At 41.1% G+C, this 23,780-nt stretch overlaps 1 long non-coding RNA gene across 1 annotated transcript in view; it reads right to left on the bottom strand.

Moving 5' to 3' along the window:
• Positions 1–23,421, bottom strand: part of LOC138735549 (uncharacterized) — a 41,267-nt gene extending 17,846 nt beyond the window's left edge. Inside the window, exon 1 of the long non-coding RNA XR_011339760.1 lies at positions 23,297–23,421. This is a non-coding gene — a long non-coding RNA (uncharacterized lncRNA). The remainder of the gene's footprint in view (positions 1–23,296) is intronic.
• Positions 23,422–23,780: the final 359 nt, after the last annotated feature.

The following is a 23,780-nucleotide window of genomic DNA, read 5'->3' as shown; positions in this document are numbered from 1 at the left end:
TTAAGTTTGCTGTCAAACCTTTTCAATAACTGATAGTTTCAAGGACTGCAGTCAGACAAACATCAGACAAAGTTACTCAGCTCTGGTTCCACATCCTGGCTCTTGGCTCCAGCCCTCAGGATTTTGAGGTTTAGAGCAGCCATTGTCAACAGCCCCCACAACCCCCACCCCTGGGGCTGCAGCACATTTAAGTAAAAGCCTTGTTTGCTTTTCACCTCTTGTGACATCAATATATTTCATTTTTTTAATGTAGTCAGTGGGAGAGAAGTACGGAAGAAACCATAAATTGACTGCTTCACAGAGAAAGGAGACCATAAACTTTAAACAGGGTCCTAGTTGGGGAGAGGGGGGTGGAAGACATAGCTGAAAGGGGGGTTGAGAATGGCTGGTTTGGAACTTCATCGACATCTGTCCAATGATATCCATGGTTAAGTTCTCCATGACGAGTGAGAGCACTCCCTTGTTTGTGGGCCTCCTGTTCTCCACCCCTCCTCTCAACCAGAGTCTATGAATTGGAAGCACACAAAAGCTGTGACTTCCCATCCCATTCGTTACAGGAAGAGTGATTCAGAGAGGCTTCTAACCAATGAGGCATGATGTGCATTTCCAACCATCTGCTGATATATTTCGCAATATTCCAGAGCAGTAAGTGGTCATCACGACTAGCAAGCTATGTCTCATCATTTTTCCACATTAACTAAGTTTCATGTGTACATAAAACACCATTACCATCCATAAGATTGACTGACAGCGCAAAGATAAAGATCCCAAGCCACACAACAGACCAGTTGACATGCGCAGCAACCTTTTGACTGAGTTTAATTTTTTTAATGATACAGCACAGGTAGAAGGGCCTTCCAGACCCATGAAACCCGGGCTGCCCCATTACACCTAATTAATCTGCCAACCCCGTACATTTGGAGGGTGGGAGGCAATTGGAGCACCTGGGGAAAACCCACGCAGGAAGACCACACAGGTCGCAGGAAGAATGCGCAAATTCATTACAGAGAGCACAGGATTTGAACCTGGGTTGCCAGCACTGAGCTAACCAGGCTGCTGAGCTGATCTTCCAAGTAGGATTTCTGTTTGTCTTCAAGGATTAATTAGTGTTGTGACTAATACTCACCAGTCACACATATGCCATGAACGCAGGTATTGGAAGCCCAGTTGTAAAAGAGATGTAGGACTCCAAAACTGATGGCACCCTGTAGATATCTAAGATTACCACAGGATTGGAGTGAAATGGAAAAATGTTCCAAGGAGTAGCAGATGGAATTTTACTTGGACATGTGAGGTGTTGCACTTTGGTGGGTTAAACCAGGGCAGGACTCATTGGTGAATGGTAGAGCCTTGGAGTGTCTGGTACCACAAAGAGTGTGTGGGATACAGATACCTGCAGACAGACAGGCTGGTGGAGAAGGCATTCAGCATGCTTGTCTTCATTGGTCAAGGTGTTGAGTGCAGGGGCAGGGGCACACGGGAGATTGCAGATGTTGGATTCTGAAGCCAAACACCATCTGCTGGAGGAAAGAGGGTCAAACAGCATCAGCAGGAGAAAATGGTCTGTGTTTTGAGCTGAAACTCTTTGTTGGGATTGAGAAACTGCACTGGAACAGTGTAAAGAGGACAGGGTGGGAGGGGTGAAGCAGGGATCCCACACTGGATTATCCGAGCAAGTAGAGGCGACACACGACGGACAGAGGCAGAGGACAGGCAGAAGCTCAACAAAGGGAGAGGTCAGCATGACAGCATCAGTATGGGCTTCGTTCAGGAGGCTGATGGCTGCAGGGAAAAAGCTGTTTTTAAGCCAGTTAATGGTTACTTTCACATTCTTAAGGCTTTTCCTCAATGGGAAGAGGGTGTGTCCGGGATGAGATGGGTCCTTCAATGTGTTAGCGGCCCTTCTTGGACAGTGAGAGATGTAGATGGAGTCCTTGGAGGAGAGGGACATTCATATATTGATCTGAGCCACCTTCTGTACTTTCTTCAGATCTTAAGCAGAGCAGTTCCCATACCACTCTGTGATGCAACCAGTAAGCCTGCTTTCACTTGGGCCCCTGTAGTAATTGTTGAGGGACATGGGATATGCTGAACTGCCTTAGGCTTCCAAGAAAGTAGAAACATGTATGCTTTCTTGGCCATCATGTCCCAGGTCAGATCTTTGGAGTTATTTATTCCTAACAGTTCAAAGCTTTCCACTTCAGCACCATCAATGCAGACAGGAGTGTGGGCTCTGCCCCCTCTCATCTTGTTGAATGGAGCTCTCTCGCTACAATCGATTAGGTAAGAAAATGACCAGCAGATACAGATTCACCTATAGTGATAGAGAGAAATTGGTGCAGTGATGAGAAAATTCACAGGACGGTGGAGAAGACAGAGGAGACTGTTTTGGGGATTTGGGTCACTCTATTGTCCTTGATTGTTGCCCTTGAGGTGATAAGCTGTTAGCTGTTGCCCTTGTGGTGAAAGTAGTACCAGGGAGGTCCAGGATCTGGACCCACTGATAATGAAAGACTGTTGCGGTACAACATAATACTTAGATAAGCCCATGTGCCTGGAGAGATTGGTGCGAAATGCCTCCAAAACAAATTTGTGATTCTGGTGGGCCATGGATGGAGACAGCAGGTCGCCATGGACAACCCTGTCTTCCTTCCCTTGTTAAGCCTGCTGCTATCAGCATTTCAGTCATCAACAGCCATGTCAATAAGATGTTGAGTGCTCAGTGATATTAGACAGCGTCAGAGGAACAATGTCAGACATGTTAATTGCTTGCACATGGACAGGGATAATTACAAGGGCACCCCTGTTTAACCTGGTGGCCATGAGGATTAAATCCGGGAATGTCATCAGAACTGACGACTGTTATTTTTGTTTCCGTGAGGATTTCCACTGAAATTTTAAGAAAACTAATTTTCTTGGACTATGAAGCCAGCTACAACTTTAATAAACAAAAGTGTTGGAGAAAATTAGCAGGTCACATAGCGTTCATTAAGGCAAAGATACATAACCAACGTTTTGGGCCTGAGCCCTTCATTAAGGTAAGAGCAAAAAGCAGGCAGGTGTCTGAATAAAACAGTGGGGAGAGGGACAGGGGAAGAGCACAGGCCAACAGGTGAGAGGTCATAGGTAGATATGGGTGGAGAGCAGAAGAGAAAAGAGCTGAGGTGATGGAGGTTTGGATAGCTCTCTGAATGGAGAGGGAAGGGGAGGGGACTGGGAATAAAGGAGAGAGAGGAATAGGGAATGAGAGAGATACAGGGGAAGGGCTTAATGGAAACCAGAGAAGTCAATATTAATGCCATGTGGTTTGGAAAGGGCCCAAGCAGAATATTATGTGATGTTCCTTCAATTTGCAGATGGCCTTCATTTGGCAGAGCATGAGACCTTGGACACGTCAGCATGGGATTGGGGTGCGGAATTAAAATAGTTGGCCGGTGGGAGGCCCCTGCTTTTGGAGCAGAGAGCAAAGGTGTTCATCGGAAAAATCTCCCAATCTGCGTTCAGGAGGCCACAGCAGAAGCATGGGATGCAGTTACTGACCCCTTTAGATTCATGTGAAGTGCTCATTCACTTGGAATGACTGTTTGGGGCTCTGAATGGTGGTGAGGGAGGAGGTATGGATGCAAGTGCAACATTGCTTGTAGTCACAGGGGTAGGTACCAAGGAGGCAATTAGTGGGAAGGGAGGAGTGGGTGCGGGAGTCACGAGGTGTGCAGAACCTGCGGAAGGCAGAGAGGGGAGGAGAGGAGATGATGAGTCTGGTGGTGGGATTATGTTGTAGATAACTGAAATTGCAGAAGATAATACATTGGATTTAATGGTTGATGAGGAAAAGGGGAATCTTGTCCTCACTGAGTCCAGAGGCTGAGGGGGCCAGGGGAGATGTACAGGAAGTAGAGGAGATGCGGGTCAGGGGTTGAGTTGATGGTGGTAGATGAGAAGCTACATTTATAAAGAAGGTGGACATCTCAGGTAATAAGGAATGGAAGACCTCATCCTGGGAGTGGATGCAATGGAGACAGAGAAATGAAGAGAAAGGAATACAATCCTTACAGGGAGAAGAGTGTGAGGAGGTGTAGTCAGGGTAACTGTGTGAGTTGGTGGGTTGTAGAAAATGTCTGTAATGTTATGGGTATATTATATATTATATTATATATAAATATGTCTTTAAATGAGATATATTGAGGGGGTTTAGTGTAGGTCAATTCACAAACAGATACTTACACTTCACATCTCATTTAAAATGCCAGACAACCAGGCTCTGAGTGCTTTTTCAAAGACAATGAAATTGCTTTAGAAGGAACTTCAAAAGCAGGTGCAAATGGGTCAAAACCCAGGCTAAAGTGCTAATAAATATCTTTCAAAGTTTGGGTATGGAGCCTTGGAAGTGATTGCTTGGTTTTTACAAACAGAGAGTGAGGAAAGACCAAACAGGATTTCTCTAAGAGAGAGAGAGAGAACTGAGTTCTGTAGTGGCTTTTGCGGCTGCAACATGGCAAGCTGGCAGGCTTGTTAAAACTCCATTTTGAAGACGGGTTGTGAGTTCTGAGTTCAGCCTGTCCAAATCCCTTGTGGTCCCTACAAGAGGAAATGGCTGTCTAGAGTGTTTCTCCTGAAATAAGGGAAACAAGAGGAGCTCTGTGGTGACCTGGAAGAAGAGGTTAGCATTTGGAAAACCCTGATGGGGCAAGTTTCTTCGGCAAGACACTGAAGCAGCTGATTGGAAGGAATCAGTTGTGGGTGTCCAATGAGCAATAAATCTCTCTGAAAACTGACAAGAACCTTCCTGAGCGGTAACCATTTACCTTTCAAGCACCAAAGCCTGGTGAAAATTCATAAATGTTAAATTCAGTGCACAGTATAAGAACTGCCTGATACCGATGAACTTGGAGGAGTGAGAAGTGAGATTGAACTGTGAATCAAAGAACTTTCCTGAACATATACACATTCATACACATGTGCCTAGAATTAGAAAGGGATTAAGTAAGGTTAAGTTAAAGTTTGATCCTGTTTTTATGTTTAAAGGAAATTACCATTAAGTAACCATTTACCTTGGTGAATTTCTATTGCTGCTAGGCTTTGGGGTCTTCTGGGCTCGTAACAGTAGCTTGTCTCCCAAGATGGAGTCAGAGAGATCGGAAAAGGGAAGAGTATTGCTGGAGATGGACCAAATGAATTTGAGATTGGGATGAAAATTAGCAGCAAAGTGGATAAAGTCGACGAGCTCATCATGAGTGCACGAGGGCAGCGCCAATATAATTGTCAAAGTATCAGAAGATAATGCACAAAAGAGCTGGAACTACAATTCCAGCTGCTTCCTCCCTCTTGATCAAGGCAGAAAAATTTGACAATGAGAATAATATCTGTGTGACTGACCATCTTGGGATCCATGATGACAAAGTTTTAAGGCAATACATTATGTAAACTTACTTAAATTAACAATTGTGTTTTAATTTCTGATGCAAGTACATTGGAATTTGCAAATGCTGTTCATAATACTGAAGACACTGGGATGAATTTTGCAGGTTGATAGTCAGTGATTGATAAAAGTGAGTATCTTTCTTGAATTTCTGCTAATTTAATGAGGATCAGCAAGTCAAAACGTTTCAAAGAGTCCTTCTATCAGACAGTGCTAAAGTAACAGAACAACTTAGACCTGTCAAGAATGTCAAGTCTTTGATGCCAATGGAACAGGCCGTCAGCTTAGAAACATACATCAAAGTTCTCCATCAGGTTGAAAGGTTTTTACGACCTCTTGTTTCATGATTTAAATACAAATTTGATGTCAACCTGATTGACCCTGTCAATGCCAGGGACTCACATGTTCTGATTTCTCTTTCTGCTCTCCCACCAGATCAACTGGCATCCCCTGAAGAGCTACACTGGTTCCCACCTCCTTGTTCTCTCTCTGATACATCGTGAGAACACAAAGCATTAAGCATGCTGTTTCTGCGCCAATTACCCAGGTTCAAGCCTGGCGCTGCCTTTAAGGTGGTTGCATGTTCTCCCCTTGTCTGCGTGGCTTTCGACCGAGTGCTCCAGTTTCTTCCCACCATTCAAAACATTCAGGAGTTGTCGGTTAATTGGGGTATTTGAGCTGCACGAGCTCGTGGACTGGATGAGCCTGTTACTGTGCTGTATGTCTACATTGAAAGTTAAAAATTTTAACTTTAAATTTATTTATCACATTTTATCTGATAGAGTGAAAAGGATCCTTCTATGAGGTCCAACAGGTTAAGTATAACACAGCTGTGTAAGATACAAGAACAAGAGCACAATTACAGAATTAAAATAGCAACAAAAAATCAATCAATACTAAGCAAAGGCTACAAGAAAGCATTGCTGTGGGGTTCATTCAGGAGCCTGATGGCTGCATGGAAGATACTACCTTTAAACCTCTTGGTGTATGATTTCAAACAGTTCACTAAAAGATGGGTAAAGTCCTCCCTATCTCCGACCATTGTCATTTCTAATGAGATGCCTGAATTCTAAATCCAACCTCTTCATCGATCCTAGATTTGACAGCTCACAACCTGGAGCACATTCCCCACAGATTCTGCCCATCCTGCTGAGCAAGTCAAGCATTTTCATACACATTTTAGTTCAGAATTCTGGCACCTACAGGTTTCTGTCTTATTATCTCTGTGAAAGACTCAGTATCCAATGTGTTTTGATACTGGTCTAATTAAGTACTTTTAGAGAATGCTGAGGGTATGATAAAGATGAATATATTGTCAATTTTTGAATGTTGACTATGACATGGTAATAAATCTTAACTCTAACTTATGTTCACCAAAGTGTTGTGAGCCCAGAGGACTCCAAATCCCAGCAGCAATATAAATGCACCAAGACAAATGGTTATTTAAACAAAAGTTGCTTTTAATTTTCTTTAAACATAATAACAAGATCAAACTTTAACCTATTACTATTAGTTTAACTTAACCTAACTTAACCCCCTTCTAATTGTAAGTGCACGTATATGTGCACGTTCTTTGTTTCAGGGAAGTTCTTTGTTTCACAGTCCAGACATTCACTTCTCACTTCTCCAAGTTCACCGGTATTAGGCAATTCTTATAATGTGCACAGAATTCAACATTTATGACTCTCCACCATGCCTTGGTGCTTAAAGTTAAATGATTACCGCTCATGGAGGTTCTTGTTGGTCTCTCTCTCTCTCTCTCTCTCTCTCTCTCTCTCTCTCTCTCTCTCTCTCTTTCTCTCAGAAGCAAAATTATTCACATTTCAAAAAGCCTCTGTAAACATTACAATTGGCCCATAGACTGCACCAGCGCTGATTAAATTGCTGATAGTATCAGAGGTCCCCCTTGCTCTCACAGTCTGCTTCATTGCTTCATGAAACCATTTGGCAAATATCATTTCCTAGGGCATTTGCTGCAAAGTTTATAATAAATACTGGCCAAACCGAATTGAACACTGCAGGGACGGCAACAAGAAAAAATATAGCAATCTCACCATAAGACCGTAAGACAGATTCAGATTCAGATTCAGATATATTGTCAGAGTACATACAAGATATCACATACAACCCTGAGATTCTTTTTCCTGTGGTTGAGGTAGAATTACCACTTACTGCCAGAGCAATAAAACTGACTCAATGTACGCATGTAAACAAACTTACTATGCAATACAGAGAGGAATTAGGAAAGCTAAAAGAAGGTACGAGGAAACTATGGCAAGCAGGGTGAAAACTAATCCAAAAGAGTTCTACAAATATGTTAATGGTAAGAGGAAAGCTAGAGACAAAATTGGTCCCTTAGAAAATCAGAGCGGAAAACTGTGTGTGGAGCCTAGAGAAATGGGGGAGATATTGAGCAGTTTCTTTTCTTCGGTATTCACTAAGGAGAAGGATATTGGGAGATGTGAGATTAAAAAAAGCAAATTGGGTAAATATGGGGAATATAGAGATTACAAAAGGTGTAGTTTTAAGGCTTTTGAAGAATATAAAGGTGGATAAGTCTCCGGGACCAGACGGGATCTTCCCCAGGACATTGAGAGAAGTGAAGGAGGAAATAGCAGAGGCTCTGGCGGTAATTTTCCAAATGTCATTAGATATGGGGATAGTGCCGGAGGATTGGCGCATTGCGCATGTGGTTCCGTTATTTAAAAAGGGTTCAAGGAGGAAGCCTGGCAACTATCGGCCTGTAAGTTTGACGTCTGTGGTAGGTAAATTAATGGAGAAAATTCTTAGAGATAGTACTTATAAACATCTGGATAGACAGGGTCTGATCAGGAGCACTCAACATGGATTTGTGGGAGGAAGGTCATGTTTGACCAATCTGATTGAATTTTTTGAAGAGGTGACTAGGAATGTGGATGAGGGTAGCGCAGTGGATGTTGTCTATATGGACTTCAGTAAGGCCTTCGATAAGGTACCACATGGAAGGTTAGTTAGGAAGGTGCAGTCTTTAGGTATAAATTTTAAGATAGTCAAATGGATTGAACATTGGCTGAAAGGGAGAGGCCAGAGAGTGGTAGTGGATAATTGTCTGTCAGGTTGGAGGCCGGTGACCAGTGGTGTGCCTCAAGGATCTGTATTGGGCCCATTATTGTTCGTTATATACATTAATGATCTAGATGATGGGGTTGTGAATTGGATTAGTAAATATGCAGACGATACTAAGATAGGTGGAATAGTGGATAATGAAGAAGGTTTTCAAGGATTGCAGAGGGATTTGGGCTGCTTAGAAAAGTGGGCTGAAAAATGGCAGATGGAATTTAATGCTGATAAGTGTGAGGTGCTTCATTTTGGTAAGAAGAATCAGAATATGACATACATGGTAAATGGGAGAGCATTGAGGAATACAGAAGAGCAGAAAGATTTAGGAGTAACGGTACATCGTTCCCTGAAGGTAGAAACTCACGTGAATAGGGTGGTGAAGAAGGCTTTTAGTATGCTGGCCTTTATCAATCATTGCATGGAATATAGGAGTTGGGAGGTGATGTTGAGATTGTATAAGACGTTGGTGCTGCCTAATTTGGAGTTATGTGTGCAGTTCTGCTCGCCTAATTATAGGAAGGATATAAACAGAGTGGAGAGAGTGCAGAGAAGGTTTACCAGAATGTTACCTGGGTTTAAGCATCTAGAGTATAGGGAGAGATTGGACAGATTAGGTCTTTATTCTTTGGAGCGTAGAAGGTTGAGAGGGGATTTGATAGAAGTATTTAAGATTATGAAAGGGATAGACAGAGTGGACGTGGATAGACTATTTCCGTTAAGAGGAGGAAAGATTAAAACAAGAGGACATGAGTTAAGTATTAAGGGGCAGAGGTTTAGAGGTAACATGAGGGGGAACTTCTTTACTCAGAGAGTGGTAGCCGTGTGGAATGAGCTTCCGGGAGAAATAGTGGCGGCGGAGTCAATTGTATTATTTAAGAAAAGGTTGGACGGGTATATGGATGAGAAGAAGATGGAGGGTTATGGGCATTGTGCAGGGAGGTGGGACTAGAAAGGGGTGTTTGGTTCGGTGCGGACTAGAAGGGCCTAATGGCCTGTTTCCGTGCTGTAATTGTTATGTTATATGTATGTTATGTTAATAAAGTGCAAAAGTAAGAGTTTGTTGTTGAAGTGTTTGATGGTCCTTTACCTGGTGGTGCGAGCCTTGCGGCACCTGTACCTCTTTTTTGATGGTAGCAGTGAGAAAAGAGCATGTGCTGGTTGGTGTGGACTCTTAATGATTGCTGACAGCAGTGTTCCCCGTATGCATTCTCGATGGTGGGAAGGGTTTTGCCTGTGATGTCCCGGGCTGCGTCCACTACCTTTTGCAGGGCTTTGTGCTCAGGGGCATTGGTGTCCCCGAACCTGACCATGATGCACTTTCCACCACACATCTGTAGAAATTTGCCAAGGTTTCCAATGTCATGCCAAATCTCTGCAAACTCCTGAGGAAGTAGAGGTGCTGACGTGCTTTCATCATTATGCTATTGGTGTGTTGGGTCCAGGAAAGATCCAATGAGATTGTGACTCCCAAGAACTTGTTTTCTCCCCTCTCCACCTCTAATCCACCAATAATCATTGGATTGTTCACCTTTGGTTTTCCCATCATAAAGTCAACAATCAACTCCTTGGTTTTGGTGACACTAAGTGCGAGGTTGTTGTTGGTGCACGGTTCAGCCAAGTTTCCAATCTCCCTCCTTTATGCTGACTCATCGACCATTTTTTATACAACTCACAACTGTGGTATCATCGGCAAACTTGTAGATAGTGTTGTATTCATATCGAGCTCACAGTTGTAGATGTAATGTGAGTAGAATAGGAGTAGAGCACAGCTCTTTGGTGTTCTGGTACTGATGGAGATTGCCGAGGAGATGTTCTTACCAATTCTCACTGATTGTGGTATGTAGGTGAGGAAATCCATGATCAAATTAGTGGTGTTAACTCCCAGGTCTTGGAGTTTGCTGATCAGTTTTGAGGGGATGATGGTGTTAAATGCTGAACAGTAGTTGATAAAGAACATCCTGCTGTATGCATCTTTGCTGTCCAAGTGTCAATGTATCCAGGCCATTGTGTAGAGCCAGTGAGATGGTATCTTCCATGGACCTATTACTACGATAGGTGATTGGAATGGATCCTTGGTGCCTCTCAGGCAGGAGCTGATATGCTTCAACACCAGCCTTTCAAAACACTTCATCATTATTGATGTAAGTGCTACTGGTCAAGAGTCATTAAGGCAGGTCACTACATTCTTCTTGGGCACCGGTTATGATTGACACCTGTTGAAACAGGTGGGTACCACACCCTGCTGGAGTGAGATGTTGAAGATATCCATGAATACATTGACATGTTGGTCAGCATAGGTCATACCTTCTCTTTCTGTAGTGATCTGGATCTCCGGACAAATGCCTGTGATCTGGTTCTCAGCAGATTCCAGATTTCATTGTTCATTCAGATCTTCTGATGGAAGAAAACCCTGAACAATTTGACAGGGGCACACTCTGATGCACCATCAATCATCTGAGAGATTATTGTAGCAAAACCAATATTTGGCTCATTCACTTGAGAACTTAGCATATCCCTACTGTTCAGCTGTCATGCACTGAGCTGCAGGGGGCTTTGGAACAGTCACCTTTATACAGGAGCCTGTGGGGAGGGGCCACAGGTACAACCGGCCAATAGGTGTACTTGGTCAGATAATTCTACGTAACAGTGATTTGCCACACACTCATCCCCAGTTGTTTTAACAAAGTCAGTGACACCCCTGGAATAATCATTCAGATCCTCCATTGAGTCTGCTGACTCGAGGAAGTCTTGCAACTGTCCCTCAGCCTCCTGAATAGAGCCTCTCTTTTTAGGCTTTGCTATATGAAGGCAGAAGTCTGTGCACACCCAGTATTAACAAAAAAACACTCATTGCTCCCTCTTCCTTTTCCAGAATCCAAGTTCTAATCCAAACTGTGATCTGGTCGGATAGCAGTGTGTTCTCAGTTAGCCAGGACTTGGTGCATATGAGAGGAAATAGGCCATTTGGCCCATTGAATCTGCCTGCCATTCCTCTCCCATAACTGATTTACTATCCTCTTCAACCTCATTCCACAAATGTCTGCGCTAACAAATTCCACAGATTCACCATGCTCTGGTCAAAGAAACTTCCTCCTCTCTGATCTCAAGGGACATTTCTGTATTCTGTGGCTGTGCCCTCTGGTCCCAGAGTCCCCTAGCACAGAAAACATCCATTCCACGTCCACTCTATCAAATACTCAGCAAAATCTTGTAGTTTCCAACACTGGTGTCACTAGGGGGGCTTCAGGGGAGCTGGGGGTGGGGGGAACTGCTGCAGGTGACACCAGCAAAGGGGGTGACACCATCAGATGGGGTGACACCAAAATGACTGTCTATAAAATGTTGGTGAAGTATTTCAGCAGAAATTTATTGATGTTGATCAAAATATTCCTGTAGTTAGTTATAACAACAAACACATTTTTATAGGTCCAGCTTAGATGCATCAATACACCTACAATGCTAAAACTATGCCAACTTACTTTTTGAACTTTGTAACAATGTCGGAGCTGTCATTAATACCCATGACAATGACACTTTGAACCATGTGGTTTTGTTTAAATCTCTACAACCACGCGCTGTTGTTTTTGTTTCTATAGTCACTGGTTTTGTCAGATTTTCTGGTGTTTTAGCTACAATATTGTGGTAATTAGTATTTGTAAATACATTTAGGCTGGGCATATGATATTGTAATTTAAAGTGTAATTTCAATTTTGCTATTGCCAAGACGTTCAGTGATATATGGGAATTATGATTTACAAGTAACATTACTACAAAAGACATTACCAAGGATTCTGCATGGTCTGGTACGAGAGGAGGTTCACAGGGGGCGTGGGGGAAGGTTGACACCATGAGTTACCGCAATGGGTTACACCAACACTAGTGAAGCCACTGCTTTCCAAGGATAGAAGGGGAATGTACTGGACTGACTTGTAGATAAGGAAGATGATCAAACAAGATTTGATGGAGGTGTTCAAGATTTTAAAAGGGGCAGAGAGAGTCAACGTGGATAGGCTTTTTCAATTAAGAGTGGGGGATATTCAAACCAGAGGCCATGGTTTGAGACTGAAGGGGGAAAATTATAAGGGGAACATGAGGGGAAATTTCTTCACGCAAAGGGTGGTTGGGATGTGGAATGAGCTTCCGGCGGAGGTGGTTGAAGCAGGGATGTTATTTACATTTAAGGAAAGACTGGATAAGTACATGGAGGGGAGAGGATTGGAGGGGTATGGACCAGGTGCTGGTCAATGGGACTAGGAGGGTGGGGATTTGTTCCGGCATGGACTAGTAGGGCCAAACTGGCCTGTTCTCTGCTGTATATGGTTATATGGTTAAGATGATCAAAGTGAAGGATTGTAAAAATGATCTGAGCATGAATCTAGGCATTTGCAAATTTGCAACAACAATCTCTCCTTTAACCTCAGAAACAGGAGCAGAAATTGAGGGTTGACCCTTTTAGGCTGCTCCACCATTCAATAATTTCATTCCCTGACCATTAGTATCTGCTTCACTGCACTCCACAACACTTGATTCCCTTACAGTTGGAAAAACTGTCTATTTTAGCCTTCGATATAATAACCCAACAACCACAGCCCTATGTGGTAAAGAATTCTTCAAATTCACTCTTCTGAGGGAAGAATGTCCTCATCTCAGTCTAAAATGGGCACCCTGTATCTTGAGACTATTCCTGTAGCTTCACTCACGTAGTGAGTCAATGTTGGCTTTCAGACCAATCCCACAAACCCATTACCCCAAATTTTCCTACAACTTATTTTTTTCACATACATCAATTCCCCCTTCCCCCAACCCCCCCCCCCAATTATTATTCTACCCAACTACACCACAGATGACATACAACATCCAATTAATCTCACGGCTAGCACATCTTTGAAACATGGGAGGGAGCCAGCGTACCTGGAGGTAACCTGTGTAGTCTCAGGGAGTACATGCAAACTCCATGCAGGCAGTACCAGAGATCGGGATTGAATCTGGGCCACTGGAACTACAAGGTAACAGCTGCACCATGTACTGCCCATTATCTCCCCTGATTCTTAATTTAGAGTCATACAGTTGTACAGTTCTTCAGCGCATCTCAACTATGTTGCCTACCTGGACAAGGTTGACTTGTCTGTGTTTGGCCCATATCCCTCAGAACTTTTCCTTTACTTATACCTGTCTAAATATGTTTCAACATCCCCTGGCAACTATTTCACATACCGTATAATAGTCATTCATATTCGATACTATATAAAAATCAACCCCCCCTTACTTTTGGCCCCAACCGCCCACCTTCTGGAGCTCCTGATATCCCGACCGCGGACTCTCACCCAGGCCCCAGCCGCCCACCCATCTGAGCTTCCTACATCCCCACCGCAGAGTCTTGCCTATGCCCTGGCTTCCTGCCCACCAGAGTGCCTGACGCCCTGACCGTAGATTCTTTCGTAGGTCCTGGCCGCCCACCCATCCGAGTTCCCAGTGACTCAGTTCTGCCTGCCCCACTCACCCATTTGAGCTCACGACACCTCGAATGATACTGACACTTACCGTGGACAAAAGTAACATACGTGTAATAGTCAACCCCTAAATTTTACCATAAAAATTGGTTCACAAAATTCGACTATTACATAAATAGGGGACCTATTTTCCACCTGTGTGAAACAGTTGCCCCTCATGTCTCTTTTATCTTTTTCCTGTCACTCTATCCCACCTAGTTATATATCTCACAGCTCTGGGAAAATGTCTGTAACCATTCACCTTATCTAAGCCTCTCATTATTTCATATTCTGAACCTTTATAAGTTCACCCCTCAGCCTTCTATGCTGTGGAGAAGAACATGCCAGCTTTTCTTAATAACTCAAGCCCTCTGGTCCCAGCTTGAGAATCTTTTCTGAACTAATTCACCATTTAAAATAGGAGCAGGATTCGACCATCGAGCCACCTTCATCATTCGATGAGATAAAACTCACCGCAATTCTTCATTCTTCTATTATTCAAAATTCTACCAATCTGTGTCGGAAATACATTTAATGAGGCAACTTCCTCTGTTTCATTGGGCAGAGAATTCCATAGATCCACTACCCCAGTAGTTCTCAACCTTTTTCTTTCTACTCACATCCACTTTAAGTATTCCCTATACCATAAGTGCTCTGTGATTAGTAAGGGATTGCTTAAGGTGGGATGTGGGTGGAAAGAAAAAGTTTGAAAAACCACTGTTTTAATCATCCCTAATTGACTCATTATGTGCACGGTTTCATAACTCCAAAGGAAATGGGCCAATGGCAATTTTTCGCAAGCAAAATATTTCAGTAACAATTGGGTCTAGAGCAGTGATTCTCAACCTTCCCTTCCCGCTCACATACCACTTTCAGCAATCCCTTACTAATCACAGAGCACCGATGGCATAGGGATTACTGAAAGTGGGATGTGAGTGGAAAGAAAAAAGGTCAAGAACCACTGCACTACCCTTTGGGAGAAGCAGTTCCTCCTCACCTCTGTCCTAAATCTATTCACCTGAATCTTGTGTCTATGTTCCCTGGTTCTAGTCTCATGTGCCAGTGGAAAGAGTTTCACTGCTTCGACTTGATCTATTCCTTTCATAATTTTATGTTTTTGTATGATCCTACATCATTCTTCTAAACTCCAAAGATTACAGTCCTAGGCTCCTCAACCTCCCCTCATAAACTAACCCCTCCATTTCCACCACCAACTGAGTAAACCTTCCTCCATGTCACTGTAAAGCCAGTGTACCATTTATCAGGTAAGGAGACCACAATTTTACACAGTACTCCAGATACAGCATTAACAATAACCAGGAGGGAGCAGTAATGTAATGGAGTAGTGGCCGGTCGGGAAAACCAGCCCTCTCCAGGAAAATGGAAAAAAGTTAGGAAAAAGCAAAGCATAGCAAAAATAAAATATAAGAAATAGAAGAGAAAGATACAGAGAAGAGAAAAAGATGGCTCCCAAGAAAGAGAAAGTAAAAACAACTGGAAAAAAAAGTAGAAAAGTTGCTGGAGAAGAAAGATGAAGGCCTTACCTGCACGAAGGATCAGGATGCTGTGGTGGTGAGGAGCGCCTGACCCTTGAGGTCAGTGCCTGCCCTGCGGAGTCACGACCCACCAGCACTACAAAATGGCTTTCGGAGCCAACAAAAGTGCACAGTATGCAATCAAAGGAGAAAGAGGACACCAGCAGGAGGGGGCTCAGCAGAGGAGAAGGCTTTCACAGATCGAACAGCTGAGGGATGCCCGACACCAGGGCTCTCAGCTGGAGTACGAGAAAGACAGCAGAAGAGGGAGCGATGAAACAGACATGGGAGATAGACGAAAGGATGACCGACAAGAAGATCAACGTCAGGAAGCACAGCAGATGAGCAGCCAGGAGGGGAAGACCAGCCACAAGAAGCCCAGAATGAAGAGGCCCGACAAAGAGATACAAGCTGGTCATCAGGAAAAACAGAAGAGACACAGACACAAAGAAGAGAAGAAGAAGACACAAACACATATACAGACACAGAAGAATAGGTAAAACTGATGAACAGAATATAGATAAAGTTTTTTTTTAAGAACAAATGAGGTCACTAAAAGAATGGTCATCATTAGAATTTAATGCAATTAAAAGGAAAATGAAAAGAACAGAACTGGTAATGACAGAAATAGGGAAAAGAGTAGAGAATGTGGAAGAGGGGGAAATGGCTGTAGAAATGGAAGTGAATAACAAGAGAAAAATTGGAAGAAAGTGACAAAAAAAATTAAAGAGACAAAGGGATTTAGGAGTGATGGTAAATAGTACCCTCAAGGCTGATACTTAGGTAGATGGTGTGGTGAAGAAGGAATGTTGGCTTTCATAAATCGGAGTATTGAATTCAAGAGTAGGGAAGTTATGATGAAGTTGTACAAGGCATTGGTGAGGCCAAATTTGGAGTACTGTGTACAGTTTTGGTCACCAAATTATAGGAAAGATATAAACAAAATAGAGAGAGTGCAGAGAAGGTTCACGAGAATGTTGACAGGATTTCAGGGTCTGAGTTACAGGGAAAGGTTGTGCAGACTGGGGCTTTTTTCTCTGGAGCGTAGAAGATTAAGAGGGGACTTGATAGAGGTGTTTAAGATTTTAAAAGGGACAGATAGAGTAAATGTGGATAGGCTTTTTCAATTAAGAAAGGGGGAGATTCAAACTAGAGGACATGGTTTAAGATTGAAGGGGGAAAAATATAAGGGGAACATGAGGGGAAATTTCTTTACGCAAAGGATGGTGGGAATGTGGAATGAGCTTCTGGCAGATGTGGTCGAGGCAGGATCATTGGTTACATTTAAGGAAAGACTGGATCGTTACATGGATAGGAGGGGACTAGAGGGGTATGGACCGGGTGCTGGTCAGTGGGACTAGGAGGGTGGGGATTTGCTACGGCATGGACTAGTAGGGCCGAACTGGCCTGTTCTGTGCTGTAATGTGGTTATATGGTTATAAGGTTATACAAGAGTTGTTATCTCAGAAAATTGATATGTTAGAAAATTATAGTAGGTGAAACAACATAAAAATAGTGGGCCTGAAGGAGGGTGAAGAAGGCACAGACATGAAGGAATATATAAAAGGATGGATCCCAAAGGTCCTGGGAATGACAGAAATGCATGAAGAAATGGAAATAGAAAGGGCATACAGAGCATTAACTCCGAAATCACAGGCACATCAAAAACCAAGATCCATCTTAGTAAAATTTTTGAGATACATGACAAGAGAAAATATACTGGAACGGGCAAGGAATAAAATTAGAGAAGATAATAAACCATTGGAATACAAGGGTCAAAAAATATTTTTTTTACCCAGACATAATTTTTGAACTCTTAAAGAGGAGGAAGGAGTTTAATATAGCAAAATTGACTTTATGTAAAAAAGGTTACAAATTCATATTAAGACATCCAGCCATGATTAAAATATTTATACCCGGGGAGCAAAACAGACTGTTCTCGGATCCAAAGAAAGCGCAAGAATTTGCAGAGCATTTGCAGGACAGGAGAAGAGATGAAGAGATGTAACAAGAATGAAGAACAGCGATAAAGAATATATAAAGATGTAAAAACAGTGTATATGTAAAGAACAAAAAAAGGAAAAGAGATGGGAAGGAAGGGAGTAAGGGGGGAAAAAAAGAAGAGAGAGAGCTTTGTTTTATGTGTTTTAAAAAAAAGTGTTTTCTGGAGAGGGCTGGGTAGAGGGGGAATAACCATCACTGCAAAATCAGTTGACGCTGGGAACAAGATCGCAATCCAAATGAAAAGGGGAGTTGTGGTTTCCCGGCAAGGGATATGGGGCAACTCAGAGAGGGGGGGGATCTTTTGGGGTTAAGGAATTAGTGGATGTGGGAACTGCGGGGATATTTTATGTCATAAATGTGTTGTCGTACATTAAGTGTAATAAGAGAAAACTAAGAGATAAAAATTGGGAAAAGAGTGATGGAGGTGGCAAAGTAGTGGAAAAGAGATGGATGCAAGATAGAAGATGGCCATGTTGAACTATATGACTATAAACGTTAATGGAATACATAACCAAATTAAAAGGAAGAGGCTACTAAATTTATTGAAGAAGGAAAAAATAGATATAGCATTTGTGCAGGAAACGCATCTAACTGAAATGGAATGTAACAAACTAAAGAGAGACTGGGTAGGACACGTAACGGCAGCAGCCTATAATTCAAAAGCTAGAGGTGTAGCCATATTACTTAACAAAAATGTACCAATCAAAATAGAGGAGGAAATAATAGATCCGGCAGGGAGTTATGCAATGATAAAGTGTCAGATATACTCAGAATTTTGGAATTTGCTCAATATATAAGCACCTAATGAGGAGGATCAAAAGTTTATGCATGATTTTTTTTTGAAGATTGTAGACACATAAGGAAATATATTGATAGGAGGGGATTTTAACCTTAATTTGGACCCAATGTTGGATAAAACTGGACAAAAGACAAGAAAAAAGAATAAAGTAGCCAAATTTATGGTTAAATCAATGCAGGAAATAAAACTTATGGATATATGGAGGAGGCAGCACCCAAGAGAGAAGGAATTTTCATATTATTCAAGTAGGCACAAAACTTACTCAAGGATTGATATGTTTTTATTGTTAGCCCATATTCAAGGGAGAGTTAGGAAAACTGAATATAAAGCTAGACTACTATCAGATCATTCACCCCTATTAATAGCAATAGAACTGGAGGACATCCCACCAAGAACAGAAAGATGGAGATTAAACTCCATGCTACTTAAAAGACAGGAATTTAGGGAGTTTATTGAATGCCAAATTAAAACATATTTTGAAATAAACACAGGATCAGTGAAAGACAAATTTACATTATGGGACGCAATGAAAGGCTTCATTAGAGGACAGATAATAAGCTATGTAACTAAGATGAAAAAGATTTACAATCGGGAAATAGAGCAATTGGAAAGGGAGATAGTAAATACAGAAAAGGAATTAGTAAAAAGGGATGAGATAACGAAAAGGATAGAATTGGCAGACAAAAAAAATTAAATACGAAACATTACAAACGTACAAGGTGGAGAAGAACATAACGAAAACAAAGCAAAAGTATTACAAACTGGGAGAAAAAACAAAATATTAGCCTGGCAACTTAAAACAGAACAAGCTAAAAGAACAATACAGGCATCAAGGAGAAAGGACAAACAAATTACATATAATCCAACAGATTAATGAAAATTTTAAGGAATTTTATGAACAATTGTATGAAACTGAGAACGAGGGGAAAGATGATAAAATAGAGGAATTTTTAGCTAAAATTGAACTGCTGAAATTGCAAGAGGAACAAAACAAACTAATAAAACCATTTGAAATAGAAGTACAGGATATATTAAAAAAGCTGCCGAACAATAAAACATCAGGAGAGGATGGATTCCCAATAGAATTTTATAAAACGTTTAAAGAGTTATTAATTCCTCCTTTACTGGAAGTAATGAACCAGATAGAAGAAACACAAAACTTGCCAGATTCCTTCAAGACAGCAATAATTACAGTATTTCCAAAGATGGGAAGGACCCATTAACACCAGCATCATACAGACTAGTATCTCGACTTAACTCAGACTATAAGATAATAGTGAAATTATTAGCAAACAGATTGGCCGATTGTGTACCTAAAATAGTAAAACAAGATCAAACTGGATTTATTAAGAAAAGACGAACAGCGGACAATGTCTGTAAATTTATTAATCTAATCCACGCAGTTCAAGGAAATAAAAAACCAACAGTGTCTGTTGTTCTAGACGCAGAAAAAGCCTTTGACAGAGTAGAGTGTAACTACTTATTTAAAGTATTATGGAAGTTTAATCTACCATAAAAATATACAAATTGGATTAAAGCATTGTATAATGGACCGTTGGTGAAGGTAGCAGTAAATGGATATGTATCGAGTCACTTTAAATTAAGTAGGTCAATGAGACAGGGATGTCCACTATCCACCTCATTGTTCGCCTTAGCAATAGAACCTTTGGCAGAACTGATAAGAATAGAAAATAAAATAAAAGGGATAAAAATATAGGAGAAGGAGTATAAAATCATCTTATTTGCAGAAGACATCATAGTATACCTAACAGAACCAGAGATATCAATAAAAGAATTCCATAAGAAATTGAAGGAATATGGAGAAATATCAGGGTACAAGATCAACGCAAATAAAAGTGAAGTGATGCCAATGAGAAACGCAGATTATACAGAATTTAAAAAAGAATCACCATTTAAATGGCAAGCACAAGCCATCCGATACCTAGATATCAGGTTAGATAACTTGTACAAACTAAATTATCAGCCACTAATAAAGAAATTGCAGGAAGACTTAGAACATTGGAAAGAATTACCACTAATGTTGATAGGGGGGGTAAACTGTATTAAAATGAATGCGTTCCCAAGGATACAATACTTATTTCAAATGTTACCAATTCCTTTAACAGAAAAATTCTTTAATGAACTAAAGAGAATAATAAGGAAATTCTTGTGGAAAGGGAGGAATTCAAGGGTAGTGTTAGATAAATTAACAGAGAGGTATAATCAAAGTGGTTTGCAGTTACCAAATTTTAGAAATTATTATAGAGCCGCACAATTAAGGTATTTATCAGATTTTTACCAGACAAGGGAAAAACCAGACTGGACTAAGACAGAACTAGATAAAATATGGGAAAAGGTACCGGAACATATATTTTATAAGTGGGATGAAAAGCTGGTGCAATATAAAAACTCACCAGTACTGCATCATTTACTTAATACATGGAAGAAGATCCACTTAGAAAGGAAAAAAAAAGAATTATCAAATACCAAAATTACTATTGACACAAAATCCGCTAATCCCTTTTACAATAGACAACCTTTCCTTTAGAGAATGGGAGAGAAAAGGAATCAAAAGAATAGAAAATTGTTTTGGGGAAATAATTTATTAACATTTGAACAGTTGAAGTACAAATATGGAAGAACTCATGGCACAATGTTTGCATATCATCAATTGAAAGCTTATTTAAAGGATAAATTGGGAAACAACTTGAGATTACCTGAAGGAAGCAGCTTTGAATATGTAGTTACAGACACAATGATAATTAAAAGATTTATAACCAACATGTACATTAAGCTGCAAGGTAAGGAAAATGAAATAAACTATAAACCTCAGCAGAAGTGGTAAAAGTATGGGCCCTTCAGTCTATGATGTTGTGCGACCTATACAGACCTACTCCACCTCAATCTAACCCTTCCTTCCTTCCTTCCTTCACAGTCCATAACCTTCCATTTGTGTTACATCCATGTGCCTGCCTCAGAGCCTTTTGTATGCCCTTATTGAACCAGCCTGCATCACCACCCTGGCAATGCATTCCAGGCACCTACCATTCTCTGCATAAAAAATCTACCTCTGATGCCTCCCCTAAACTTTCCTCCACTCACCTTAAATCAGTAGTTTTCAAACTGCCCCTCTAAACTCACATTTCATTCTAAGTAATCCCAATACTTTAAGTAATCCCTATGCCATAGTGCTCTGTGATTATTTTAAGGGATTGCTTATAGTGGGATGTGAGTGGGGACAAAAGGTTGAGAACCACTGCTCGAGACCCAATTGTTACTGAAATATTTGGCTTGAGAAAAATTGTTGCTGGCCCATTTCCTTTGGAATTCTGAAACTGTCCACATAATGAGCATTTACAGTATTTTCTGGATTTATTTCAGATCCTTGAGAACAAATGTAACAATGTACATTGATGGGATTGAATAGATCTGATTGTCATTTTGGGTGTGAAGAGACTGAACGGCTTTGTCTTTTGTAAATAATTTATTGTGAATAAAGTCAATTTTGGGGGAAAAAAAATGATCTGCGTACTTTGCTTCTGCAAATTCTGTCGACCACTTCACAATCCAAATGGTCATTCTTACTTTTGCATTTGCTCAATGTTTAAAATTTTTTAATTTAGACATACACGGCAAGAAATTAATGAATGTATAGGAAGAAAAGCCCCATTTTGTAAAATGTGTTATTGCCTATAAACATAGGCAATAGAAAGTTAAATTTGTGGTATGACAAACATATTAGATATATTAAGGCCTGTTACAGGGAAGGAAAACTTGTGTCCCTTGAACAATTAAAACACAAGTGCGGATTGGCCAATGGGACCTTCTTCTGTTTTCTCCAGCTTAGATCATTCTTAAGAGAAAGATGGGGAACAACAATGACCCCACCTGAAATTAGTGAAAATGAACGAACAGTTTGGATGGGAAATACATGCAAATTTATAACAAAAATGTGTTATGTGAAAGTGCAAAACCAGGGTTGCAGCGGTCAAGGGACAGTTGGGAGTTGGACTTGGGTGTGGTGATTTCAGAAAGAAGCTGGTCAGATTGGTGTAAGGACAGCATGACGTCAATTATAAATGGAAGATATGGACTGGTTCAGAATAATTTTTTACACCAATTATATCTCACCCCACAAAAGTTACACAGATCCAAAGCTGAAATTTCAGAGAGGTTGGATTTAGACGGGAACTTTTTTACATGCCACACGGCCATGTGTGAAAGTGAGGCTGTTTTGGCAAGAAATCGCAGAAAAATTAACCAGGATAACAGGAGTGGCCTTCACAGGCGACCTGGAGCTAATATCTATTAAATAATTTTATGGAAAGAAGTGAAAAATTGAATAAATATCAAATCTCATTTATAAAAATAGCACTGGCAGTAGCGAAAAAATGTATCGCGATCACTTGGAAGTGCAAGTCCCCTCTACTTATAGCACGATGGACTGCAGAAATAAACAGCTGTATATCTATGGGGAAAAAAATCACATATAACTTAATGAATATATATGAAACTTTTGTAAAGATCTGGCAGCCGTACCTGGACCACATAGGGGCCCAGATACAGTAATAATAAAAAAAGAGAAAGTATAAATGCAACTATTATGTAAACGTAGTTTCCCCAATTGTATTCTATATATATTTAAAAGATACGTAAGCTCGGATAGTGTGCAGATTCATATATATGGAAAGGGCGAGAGAGGGAGGGACCATTTTGCTTTTGCTTGTTGTTGTTTGAAAGAAAAATTTTAATATATTCTGATTTTGAAAAAATTATTATTCTTTGAACAAAATCAAAAATAAAATATTCAAAACAAAATTTAGACGTACACCATAGTAGCAAGCCCGTCCACACCTTCCAAATACACTAATTAACCTACAACCCCGACATTTTAAAAGGCGTAAGGAAATAGCACCAGGAGGAAACCCACGCAGAGATGGGAAGAACTTACAAACTCCACAGGTAGCGTAGGATTCGAACCCGGGCTGTGCTGCTGTAATAGCTTTGCACTAACCATATCGCCCACATATCATGTTCAAGTAGCGATCCATGCAGGAAATCTGTCCATTCCTCACTGAGTATGGGAGCAGCTGGTAAGCACTGGGCATTTGTCGCGTCATTGTTGGGGGTGTCATGAGAACCCACATTATGCAATCATAGTACATTTGACTGGTTTTATTTCTGACGGACTGTGACTGTCATAATGGCACTGGGACCCAGCTTCAACCTACTTCCCAAACAATTCGCATGAGAGGGCATGCAAAATTATCGAGGACCCTTTCCACCCTGCACACAGCATCTTTCAGCTGCTCCCATCAGGAAAGAGCTGGCAAACCTTCCTCATATGATAACCCTTTCATTCCCAGAAATATCCTTCTGAACTTCATCTGAGGTTCGAAAAACTGCTCACAATTACTCCAAGTGAGGTCTGAGGT

Source organism: Narcine bancroftii, chromosome 6, assembly GCF_036971445.1.
Source record: "Narcine bancroftii isolate sNarBan1 chromosome 6, sNarBan1.hap1, whole genome shotgun sequence".
NCBI classification, from domain to species: domain Eukaryota; kingdom Metazoa; phylum Chordata; class Chondrichthyes; order Torpediniformes; family Narcinidae; genus Narcine; species Narcine bancroftii.
The sequence above is the reverse complement of the archived record's forward strand: the minus strand, read 5'-3'. Positions and strand labels throughout refer to the sequence as shown.